Source organism: Palaemon carinicauda, chromosome 1 (assembly GCF_036898095.1).
Source record: "Palaemon carinicauda isolate YSFRI2023 chromosome 1, ASM3689809v2, whole genome shotgun sequence".
Taxonomy (NCBI): Eukaryota; Metazoa; Arthropoda; class Malacostraca; order Decapoda; family Palaemonidae; genus Palaemon; species Palaemon carinicauda.
The window spans coordinates 114,959,968-114,972,799 of NC_090725.1; the positions used below are offsets into that span (position 1 = coordinate 114,959,968).

At 31.9% G+C, this 12,832-nt stretch overlaps 1 protein-coding gene across 1 annotated transcript in view; it reads right to left on the bottom strand.

The window, feature by feature from the left end:
* The window catches only part of LOC137651096 (protein sax-3-like), a 745,749-nt gene that overhangs the window by 103,224 nt on the left and 629,693 nt on the right, over positions 1-12,832 (bottom strand).

Consider the following 12,832-nt stretch of genomic DNA (forward strand, 5'->3'; position numbering starts at 1 on the left):
GCGAGCTAAAAGGGCACCCCTGCGAGTCGGTGCAAATCTGCCTCACTACAAAGAATTGACTATAGAAGAATTGAAAGAGCCAGGCCTACAGGGGTGAGGACTATGAAGCGCGAAGTAGGAGGTAATGAATGGAGAAGTATTGAATTAAAAGCTCTTTCTTGAGAACGTTAGATGGTAATGTTAATGATACTTGAAATAGTTTTTAAATAGTTTATCGAGAGTCAATATTATATGGAAAATAATGTTTCCTATTAATGATCTGTCCAATAAAGATCACTTGTAATTCAATTACATCACAATAATAAGTGATTATACTGTAAAAAGCGACTTTTTACGTTCAATTACTTCATAAATATAAATGATTATACTGTAAAAAGCGACTTTTTACGTTCAATTACTTCATATATATAGATGATTATACTGTAAAAAGCGACTTTTTACGTTCAATTACTTCATAAATATAAATGATTATACTGTAAAAAGCGACTTTTTACGTTCAATTACTTCATAAATATAAATGATTATACTGTAAAAAGCGACTTTTTACGTTCAATTACTTCATAAATATAAATGATTATACTGTAAAAAGCGACATTTTACGTTCAATTACTTCATATATATAGACGATTATACTGTAAAAAGCGACTTTTTACGTTCAATTACTTCATATATATAGACGATTATACTGTAAAAAGCGACTTTTTACGTTCAATTACTTCATAAATATAAATGATTATACTGTAAAAAGCGACTTTTTACGTTCAATTACTTCATATATATAGACGATTATACTGTAAAAAGCGATTTTTTACGTTCAATTACTTCATATATATAGACGATTATACTGTAAAAAGCGACTTTTTACGTTCAATTACTTCATATATATAGACGATTATACTGTAAAAAGCGACTTTTTACGTTCAATTACTTCATAAATATAAATGATTATACTGTAAAAAGCGACTTTTTACGTTCAATTACTTCATAAATATAAATGATTATACTGTAAAAAGCGACTTTTTACGTTCAATTACTTCATATATATAGACGATTATACTGTAAAACGCGACTTTTTACGTTCAATTACTTCATATATATAGATGATTATACTGTAAAAAGCGACTTTTTACGTTCAATTACTTCATAAATATAAATGATTATACTGTAAAAAGCGACTTTTTACGTTCAATTACTTCATATATATAGATGATTATACTGTAAAAAGCGACTTTTTACGTTCATTTACTTCATAAATAAAAATTATTATACTGTAAAAAGCGACTTTTTTACGTTCAATTACTTCATAAATATAAATGATTATACTGTAAAAAGCGACTTTTTACGTTCAATTACTTCATAAATATAAATGATTATTCTGTAAAAAAAGACTTTTTACGTTCAGTTACTTCATAATTATAGATGATTATACTGTAAAAATTAACTTCTACAAAGTTTTAGAAAAGCTAGGCAATGGGATTGTAGTTTTAAGAATCAAACATTAGTTGTTTGAAACTATATTCTATAGCCCTAGCTGCATAAACACAATTTGAACTGCAATATATGTAGTTTATAGTATTCTATCCTCAATTCAAAATTCTTAATAGAAAATGTAATTTTTTACATATAAAAATCTCATATATATTTTTAGTTATGAGGTGTGATATTATGAAATGAGCTAATGTTCTTTTCACAAATAAGAAAAAACATATGCTATTGTACCTAACTAAAGCTTAGATATCATACATTGCTGGTACCTTATTTCGAAATATTGAATTTAATTACACAATAACAGGGTTATTTATTTAGTGTCGTGTGTGATATTTATTCATTCTCAGATTAAAACTTGTATGGCCATATTGATTGTAGTTTTTTTTTTTTTTTTTTTTTCCCTCATGGTCAGTATTCATGTATGACACCATAATTTTCCTTTCTTTTTATTTTATAGATTCTAATATCTTTTTTCCATCGTCAATGTTCATATCATCATCATCATCATCTTCTACGGCCATAGAGGCCAAGGACCTCGGTTAGATTTTGCCAGTCGTCTCTATCTTGAGCTTTTAAATCAATACTTCTCCATTCATCATCTCCCACTTCACGCTGCACAATCCTCAGCCATATAGGGCTGGGTCTTCCAACTCTTCTAGTGCCTTGTGAGGCCCGTTTAAACGTTTGGTGTACTAATCTCTCTTGGGGAGTAAGAAAAGCCTGCCCAAACCATCTCCACCATGATCTCCTCCACATATGGCAGTCGAGTAATCTCACTTATAGTTTCGTTTCTAATCCTGTCCTGCTATTTAACTCCCAATATTCTTCTGGGGGCTTTTTTCTCAAATCTACAAAATTGGATATTTCATTGTCATACCACAACTCATGTCCATACAGTAAATAATATCAGTTTATGTATAATATTATAATTTTAATTTCTTTTTATTTTATTTGTCTAGTTAAATAGTGTAATGTTATCTTATAGATATTTATAAATAGAATTCAAAATCTTTGACCTGAATTCGAGAGGATTATTTTTCTTTCCCGACCACCATTCCGTCTTTCTTTCCATTTTTTCAACCCTTTTTACAAGGATAGAATCTATTTGATTTTAATCAGGGAAAACTATTTCCAAATCACTTTTATAAACGTCGCCATCTTCAATTAAAAGCCATTCCTTGTGGCTCTGATCTTATCTGCTGCGTAGCCCTGCATTCAGGGCTCTCTCTCTCTCTGTCTCTCTCTCTCTCTCTCTCTCTCTCTCTCTCTCTCTCTCTCTCTCTCTTTTCGTGATTTCTTTCTCCCTTACGACGTTCTTTTCCCCCTCTCAAAATTCCTTATATATATATATATATATAAATATATATATATATATATATATATACTGTATATATATATATATATGTGTGTATATATAATGTGTTTGTGGTGTGTTTCCGTATATATATATATATATATATTTATATATATATATATATATATATGTATATATACATATTTATATATGTGCATATATATGTATATATATACACATATATATTTATATATATATATATATATATATACATAGAGAGAGAGAGAGAGAGAGAGAGAGAGAGTGAGAGAGAGAGAGAGAGAGGGGGAACTCTCTCTCTCTCTCTCTCTCTCTCTCTCTCTTACAAAATAAAAGGAGAACAATCAATTCTGTATGTCTATTCACTGGTGAGATGTTATCTTATTAAGAATCATCATTAAGATTAAAAATCTTTGATCAGGTTTCGAAAGGATTATTTATTTTTCCACACAACCATTATTTTTTATTTAGTTCTTTTAACCCTTTTCTAAGGATAGAACCTGTTTAAAGATTTGAGTAATCCAGAGGCAAGATACACTGACAGTGCCCTGGAGACTGACCATATATACATACGACTAGCGTCCAAAGCCCATCTCCACCCTAGCTAGGGCTAGAGAAGGCCAGGTAATGGCTGCTGTTGACTCAGCAAGAAAGCTTCCCCAAACCCAGCATACCTAGCTCACAAGGATGGTGAGATTGTAGATACTGCAAGGATCTATCAAGCTTGAGCAATACTCGAATCCCATTCCGCAAGATCGCAAGGCAGGGACGTTTCCAATAGGCTACTATGTCCTGTATTTATTTTCAATCAGGCAAAACTATTTCATCTTCAATTAAAAGACACAACCCCCTTGGCTCAGTGATCACATCTGCTCTGTATAGCTGTGCATTCAAAGCTTTTTCTGTCTCATTTTTTTCCACTGTGTCCCCAACCTCGTTCCTTATCCCCCTCCCAAACCCCTTTTACTATCCTCTACTTTATCCGAAGCTCAAATAAACCCCCCCCCACCTCCACATGATACTGCGACGGCTCTTCCCTCACTCTCTTAATGGTAAGTAAACCAAATTTTGCTGATTTTGTTTGTTTAGCCTAAATTCCCCAATAGATGGCGCTGATGACTGTATTACCCTGTGTCATATGATGTGGCTAGGAAGTGGCCTTCTAGAAAGTAGGGCGAATTTCTTATAGCTTTTGACGTGTATGAATTATTATTATTATTATTATTATTATTATTATTATTATTATTATTACTACTACTAGTTAAGCTACAACCCTAGTTGGAATATCAAAATTCTATTAGCCCAAAGGCTCTAACAGGGAAATATAGCCTATGAAGGAAAGGTAATAAGGAACTAAATAAACTACAAAAGAAGTAATGAACAATTAGAATAAAACATTTTAAAAACAACATCAACATCAAAATAGATATTTCATATATAAATTATAAAAAGACTTATATCAGCCTATTCAACGCAAAAACATTTGCACCAACTTTGAACTTTTTAAGTTCTACCGATTCAACTACTCGATTAGGAAGATCATTCTACAACTTGGTCACAGCTGGAATAAATCTTCTAGAATACTGTGTAGTATTGAGCCTCATGATGGAGAAGGACTAACTATTAGAATTAACTGCAGACCTAGTATTACGAACAGGGTGGAACTGTCCGGGAAGATCTGAATGTAAAGGATGGTCAGAATGATAAAACGTCTCAAGCAACAACTATTTGTGTTTGTTGGAATACAGAAAATAAACAAAAGAAAGAATGTGATTTTCCATAACGATTTTCCTCATCGATTTTTCGTGGGAGATGAGGTCGTATCTTTTGTTACTGTGAAATACGTTAAACTGATATCGGATCTCTCTCTCTCTCTCTCTCTCTCTCTCTCTCTCTCTCTCCTTATAAAAACGATTATAGTAAATGGGTTAGAAAGACGAGGAAACAAGACGATGAAAGATATCTGCTGGGACTAATTAGTAAACCGATATTTTCAATACTTTCTGGTAAACTAAAAATATAAGTGGATAATTTATATTTTTTTTTTCTTATATGTCAGCCTTAAATAAGATTTGTTTTTGAGTCAGCTCTTTTTCAATAGAGTCATGGAGTTTGATAATGAACATACCAATATAATTTTAAAGCATTGTTTAAAAAAAAGTGTTTTTGGAAATTGAACAGGTATTCTCAAGATCATTAACATAGACATTTTCTCTCTCTCTCTCTCTCTCTCTCTCTCTCTCTCTCTCTCTCTCTCTGAACATTATTTCAAGGAAACTAATGTTTTCCAAACAAAATAAGTTTGATGAAACGAGTACAGTAACATGTATAATGGTGTGCTCTCTCTCTCTCTCTCTCTCTCTCTCTCTCTCTCGCTCGCTCTCTCTCTCTCTCTCTCTCTCTCTCTCTCTTAATAATTACCCCCGAGACTTTTATTTCTTACCTTGAAAATAATTTCATCTATCCCCGATAATTCTTCGCTAATGAATAAATGCACTTACTATTTACCTTAATGACCTCTCTCTCTCTCTCTCTCTCTCTCTCTCTCTCTCTCTCTCTGTTTTGTTTTTTATTTTCAAAAATTGTTTATAGCTTTTAACCCTTTTTATAGATACCTTTAAGGTGTATAAAAAATAATAGATTTTTTCGTATGAAACAAACACAGCATCCCATGTGAAATAATTACAGTTGCCACATTTTTATAAATCTCTAAATAAAACAACAAATCCAGCTTTGACCTACTTCAGCATTATCCCGAACCTAAAAACAAAAGTAGCACGTAGGGTTATTTTGTATTTTTGTTTTTAGTTTTATTGTCGGTTTTCTATTTAAAACTCAGGAAGTCTTGTTTGAAGTATTTTATTATTATTATTGTTATTATTGTTATTATTATTATTATTAATAATAATAATAATAATAATAATAATAATATTATTATTATTATTATTATTATTATTATTATTTTTGTGTATGTGTTTTTAGTGAATTTGGATTCCAGAAAACTCTTTTCAGCGGTGGCCTTTGTAGTAACGTTCCGAACAAACTCGTTAGTCCCTATGTGCGCTGCAACCTCACCATCCTTGTGAGCTAAGGATGGTGGGTTTGTGGGAACCTGTAGATCTATCTGCTGAATCATCAGCAGCCATTGCCTTTGGGGGCTTGGGCGCTGATCATATGTTTACATGGTTAGTCTCTAGGACATTGACCTGCTTAATAGTGTGATGTCACTGTCCCTTACTTCTGCCGTTCATGAGCAGCCTTTAAATAAATATTAAGCATAGTGTACCTCCCACTCAGACATCGAAGGAACGGTAAGACTTCATTACTTCAGTTTGATGGAAATTTTTAATATTTTTTTTTTTTTTTTTTTGGTATCATCAGACTTCAAACGAATCTCTCCATCAAGAGCAATAAAGATTTTTTTTTTTATTTACGAATGAATTGATTCCTTCTCTCTCTCTCTCTCTCTCTCTCTCTCTCTCTCTCTCTCTCTCTCTTGTAATGTGCAATTTGAAAGAAAATAAAAAAAGGTTCATGTCACTGACGATTCTTTGTAATCAAAGAATTTACCTTCATTTCACTCTCTTCACAAAGAACTTCTCTCTTCGCTCCAGTGACTTTTGTAAAGAACAATACAATTTCATCTTTGAGTTCGCTCTAATTAGTTTATCTTCTTTTAGAGTTCATTCTTTTTAGAAATGTTTACTTCTACAGATTATTTTTGTGATTATAAATAGTATTTATAATTAAAAAGAAATAATTGTATTTGAAGATCCGCACTGTCCAGTGTGGTGATATTAACTGGCCAAGCCCCAGACAGGAACTGATATCTCTGAGGCCTTTGTCATGCAGTGAACTGGAAAATTCTGCTTTTGTTGTTGTTGTTGTTGTTGTTGTTGTGTAGATATTGATATATTTACTTCGCAATATTAATAAATAAATACTATCCTCTATTCTCATACGTGGCTGCATTTGTTGTTGTTGTTGTTGTTGTTGTGTAGATATTAATCGATTTTTTTTTTGCAATATTAATAAATATTATCCTCTATTCTCATACATGTCTGCATCTGTTGTTGTTGTCGTTGTGTAAATATAAATCGATTTATTTTGCAATATTGATAAATAAATAGTATCCTCTATTCTCATACTTGGCTGTGTTTGTTGTTGTTGTTTTTGTCTAGATATTAAAATATGAACTTCGCATTATTAATAAATAGATATTATCTTCTATGAGGATGTTAAAAAAAGTGTCACATTATTAATGTAATACATACTGTACACTCCATGTTGTTAAAAACCTCAGTGCAATTGCACAATGTTTTCAAACATAAAAAAGAAACGAAAAACAAATAAACTAACAAACAAAAATATCTCTCTCTTTAGATCGATCTGTTGATTCCAATGGTCGTTGAAATTACATTTCAATTCCCTTTTGAATCGTCCTCAGAATATTAATTTATCTACAATCCTTCAGTGTCCCTCTCGAATCAATAAAGTAATTAAGCATTACGACTGACATCGAGTTGATCTTCATATAGCTATTACCGTGTATTATCTTATTAACATAATATCACAGTTATTTTTGTATTCATTTCTCTCGCTCTTCCCCTCTCTTTAATTCGATGCGAGTTAATTACTTCGTGATTGTTAAAGAAAATTAATTACTAAGAATGGAAGGAAAAATCAGAACGGTGGAATTAAATGTTGGTGCTTAACACCAAGATAATCAGGTCTTTTACATGATATGATTGCATTAACAGCAAATAAGTATAAATAAGTGAATTTCGATAACGACCCCACCGCAATAGCTTATTTCCAACGAGCAATAATCATGAATCGAAAAGTTAACATAAAACTCCAGACCTGGAACTATACCGCGCGATAATGCCCCGCCAAGTCATGACGGATGCGTTTGTTCAAGAAATTGAGGCAGTAAATGGATCATTAAGGATTTTACCGCCGAGGAAACAGGCGAGGTTTGGGAGCTCATTTGACATTTATCAAGCGCCACTTCACAGGGGAGATGGTATTTATAACTCCTGGAGTCGAGCGGTAATTTGATCGCGCGGCAATATTTGATAAGGAAAGAATGATTGTCGGCGGAAGATGGGTAATATTAGAAGGAAAGGAGATTTAGAAATGATTTAATAATTATCAGATGAAGAATATTTAGTTGTTTGACACTTTACAGAGGGAATGATATTTATAACGCTTGGAGTCTAGCGGTAATTTGATTGCGTGGCAATATTTGATAAGAAAAGAATGATTGTCGGTGGAAGATGGGGAATATTAGAAGGAAAAGAGATTAAGAAATGATTTAATAATTATCAGATTAAGAATATTTAGTTGTTTGACACTTTACAAGGGGAATAATATTTATAGCGCTTGGAGTCGAGCGATAATTTGATCGCCGGCAATATTTGATAAGGAAAGAATGATTGTCGGCGGAAGATGGCTAATATTAGAAGGAAAAGAGATTTAGAAATGATTTAATAATTAATAGATGAAGAATATTTAGTTTTTTGCCCATTTTAAGGGGCATAATATTTATAACGGAGTCGAGCGGTAAATTGATCACGTGGCAATAGGAAAGAATGACTGTCGGTGGGAGATGGGGTATATTAAAAGGAAAAGAGATTTAGAAATGATTTAGTAATTATCAAATGAAGAATATTTAGTTTTTTGCCTATTTTAACGGGTATGATATTTATAACGCTTGGAGTCGAGCGATAATTTGATCGCGCGGCAATATTTGATAAGGAAAGAATGATTGTCGGTGGAAGGAAAAGACATTTAGAAAGGATTAAATGATTAAGCGATGAAGAATATATAGTTATTTGATTGTTCAATTATTGGTAAACTATTTGAAAAGATGATGAGATGAAAGAAAATAAAAGATGGAAAGTTTAATCTGGCATAAAAAGTAATGTGAAAGTCTTGATGATAAAGTTAAGCTGTGATGAAATGTGACTAGAACTTATCAAAGGAGAGAGAGAGAGAGAGAGAGAGAGAGAGAGAGAGAGAGAGAGAGAGAGAATTTTTAAACATAGTAGGGTAAGTAGACTTAACGCCTGATGGAAATACTATATTTTATTTGACACTGTTAGAAATTTAAATGATTAATAGCAGTTCTGCAAAGTGGTGATAAGCAAAGAAAGCAAGACTATATAAACTATATATATATATATATATATATAGATAGATAGATATATGTATATATATATGTATATATATAAATATATATACTGTATATATGTATATATATGTATATATATAGATATATGTAGATATATATATATATATATATAGATATATATATATATATATATATATACATATATATATATATATATATATATGGACATATATATATATATGTATAAATATATATACAGTATATATGTATATATATGTATATATATGTATAAATATATATATATATATATATATGTATATATATGTATAAATATATATATATATATATATATGTATATATATATATAAATATATATATATATATATATATATATATTATAATTCTATAAATAAAACTCATGACTTTCATTGTATCAAAAAAAGCTACAAAATAAATATGCTTTAATATAGAATTCGCTCTGCTACAAGATCACAGACACATAGGGAAGGGAATTTCATTTCCCTAAGGGTGTGTGAACCCTTGGCATTTTTTAATTTATATATATATATATATATATACATATATATATATATATATATATATATAATGTGTGTGTGTGTATATATGGGTGTATGAGTGTGTGTTTATGTGAGATTTAAATCATTATAGAGCCACGACAGGATTAGGGCTATGAATCATTTCAAAACTCAAACAGGACACTAGAAAAACCGCATGTTGCTAAATAAGCATTTGAAAGAAAATTGTTTCTAATCATGCGAAGTTAAAAAAAAATATATATATGAAACCAAGTTCTTGTAGAAGCAGGAACACATCTCTCTCTCTCTCTCTCTCTCTCTCTCTCTCTCTCTCTCTCAGAACCCACTGACCTGATATCCCGTGATGTGTCCATGTTGAAGATCTGCCTCCGGAGGGCGCCAGGTAACAACCGCCCTTGTCAGGTTTACCAGGTGAACTGATACTTCCTGAGGAGGCCCTGCTGGTGCTGTCGAAGGAAGGAAAGAGACACGAATAAGATTAATTACACAAATACCATTATAGAATACTATAAGAGACATTTGATTCTTTGAGTATGAATAGGGTAGGAATAATTAGTACTGTTTTTAGAAGCCTTTTCCTACTTAGAAGTAGGTGAGCATTTTGCTTATAGTATATATATATATATATATATATACACACACACACACACACATATATATATATATATATATATGTATTTTTCATAGAACCCACTAACTCGTCCTAATATCTGGATTCTCTCTACCTCGGGACCAACTCAAAGATAATAGCTTCTGGTCGGACGGGGAATCGAACCCGGGCCCAAGAAACGGAAGTTCCACCGACTTAGCAACTCAGCCACAAAGAGCCAATGGAACCTCAGTTTCTAAGGCCCGGGTTCGAATCCCCGGTCAACCTGAAGCTATTATTTTTTCGTTGATTCCTACTTGGCTGATATGAATATGAAAAAACACGCCTAAATATGCAAAATTATCATATATATATATACACACATTATCTATATATATATATATATATATATATGCATATATATAATATATATATATATATATATATGTATGTATTTATCATCATCATCTCCTCCTACGCCTGTTGACGCAAAGGGCCTCTAATATATTTATATATAAATATACACACATATAATATATATATATATATATATATATATAAATATGCATATATATATAATACGACTAAGTAGAATTAACTGAGGTTTCTTAGGATGATATACAGTTGGACACAGGAATTCGTGAAACACATCGCTTGGAGGAATTGCACCCTTTCACACCATTACTGCACGACGAGTATCCAAACAAATGCTGTAGCGAGAGATGGTGGGTGGGGCTAAATGCTGGAACTCGCCGCGCAGTAAAAGTGTGACAGGTTGTACCTGAAAAGGAGGTGTAGCAAGGATTTCCTGTGTTCATCTGTACCTAAACTAAAATAAGTATTGGAATGTAGAGTCAATAAAGTCCAATTTTAATTGTAAGGTCATTTAAATATGGACCAAATCTGCAAGGAAACCTCTTATGAACAACGAAAGAAGCATATATTAATCTTTTTTTATTCTGAAATAAATTTATTTTGGAGTTTGTGTACGGAATATTGATGAAATTTCAGTTAAAATCGCCTTTTATGATGTAAAATGGATTTTAAGCCTTGCCCTTAGGATTATTTATTTTAGGCTGAATGATCTACAACTTTATCTCTAACATTATTATTCTCATAAATATTAATACACACACATACATACATACATATATATATATATATGTATATATATATGCATATATATATATATATATATATAAGGCATCACATATATATGTTTGTACATACAAGTATACATGTATTTGTGTGTATATATGTGTCTATATATATGTATATATATGCATATATATAAATGTATACATATATGTATATATATATATATATATATGCATACACACACGCACACACACACACACACATATATATATATATATATGTATATGTATATATATATACTGTACATATATATTGTTTATAAATATGCCTATATATAAGGCATTATATATTAATGTGTTCATATATTTATACTTGCATATCTATATGGATATATATATATATATATATATATTATATATATATGTATATGTATATATATATATACAGTATGTGTGTATATATATATCTCAAAAAAGAATAAGACGAAAAAGAAAGCCACTGCAGAAACTTGCAATTAGACCACACTATCCTGTTCACCTTGGCCTTATCTGACCCCCTGTCCCACGCCGAAAATGATTCCGGTCCTTATCATCAGTGATAACACAAACAGAGAGAGGATGGACAAACATTGTTGTTACAGAGAGTGGAAGAAAAAAAAAAAGAGAAGGAAAAAGCAAAGAATCGCCCCAAGGCTTCATTATACAGTAGCTGGTGACACGGAGGCTCCCCCCCCCCCTTCTCAGGCTAGGGTGGAATGTAACGTAGATAATGAGTGTTATAAAAGAAGATAGGCAAGAAGCCTTGATATAATGAAACGCTTTTAATTTTCGTGTGAGGTCTTATTTTGCACATGGACAAACACATACACACACGCTGAGAGAGAGAGAGAGAGAGAGAGAGAGAACAAACTTGAAAAAGATTTTCATTTACCAAAAATCATTTACCAAAAAGTGAAAAAAAAATAGGTCTTTCACATTTCCAAAATGAGAAAATAACCCTCAGGAGAGAGAGAGAGAGAGAGAGAGAGAGAGAGAGAGAGAGAGAGCGTAATCACCGTGGGCACTAGAGATGGAGTATTGAGTTGCTTGCGAATAGGTATATTAGGCAAAGTAAATCTCTTCCAATGAGAAGACCAGATAGCATGATGGTTTGAGTTGCATATGCAATGCGAGTCTTTCAAGCCGAAAGGCCTAAATGCATGCATACCTGTACACATATGCATGTATACAGGCATGAGACCTCTGGCCTAAACGCATAAACACCTATACACATATGCATGTATAAACGTGAGACCCCAGGCCTAATGCATACACACTATACACATATGCATGTATACAGGCATGAGACCTCATGGCCTAAATGCATACACACCTATACATATATGCATGTATACAGACATTGGACCTATGGCCTAAAGTCATGCACACCTATACACCTATACATATAGGCATGTATACAGGCATGAACCCTCAGGCCTAAATGCATACACACCTATACATATATGCATGTATACAGGCATGACCTCAGCCTATACACATATGCATGTATACATGTATAACTCCTCAGGCCTAAATGGATACACACCTATACATATATGCATGTATACAGGCATGATACTCAGGTGTAAATGC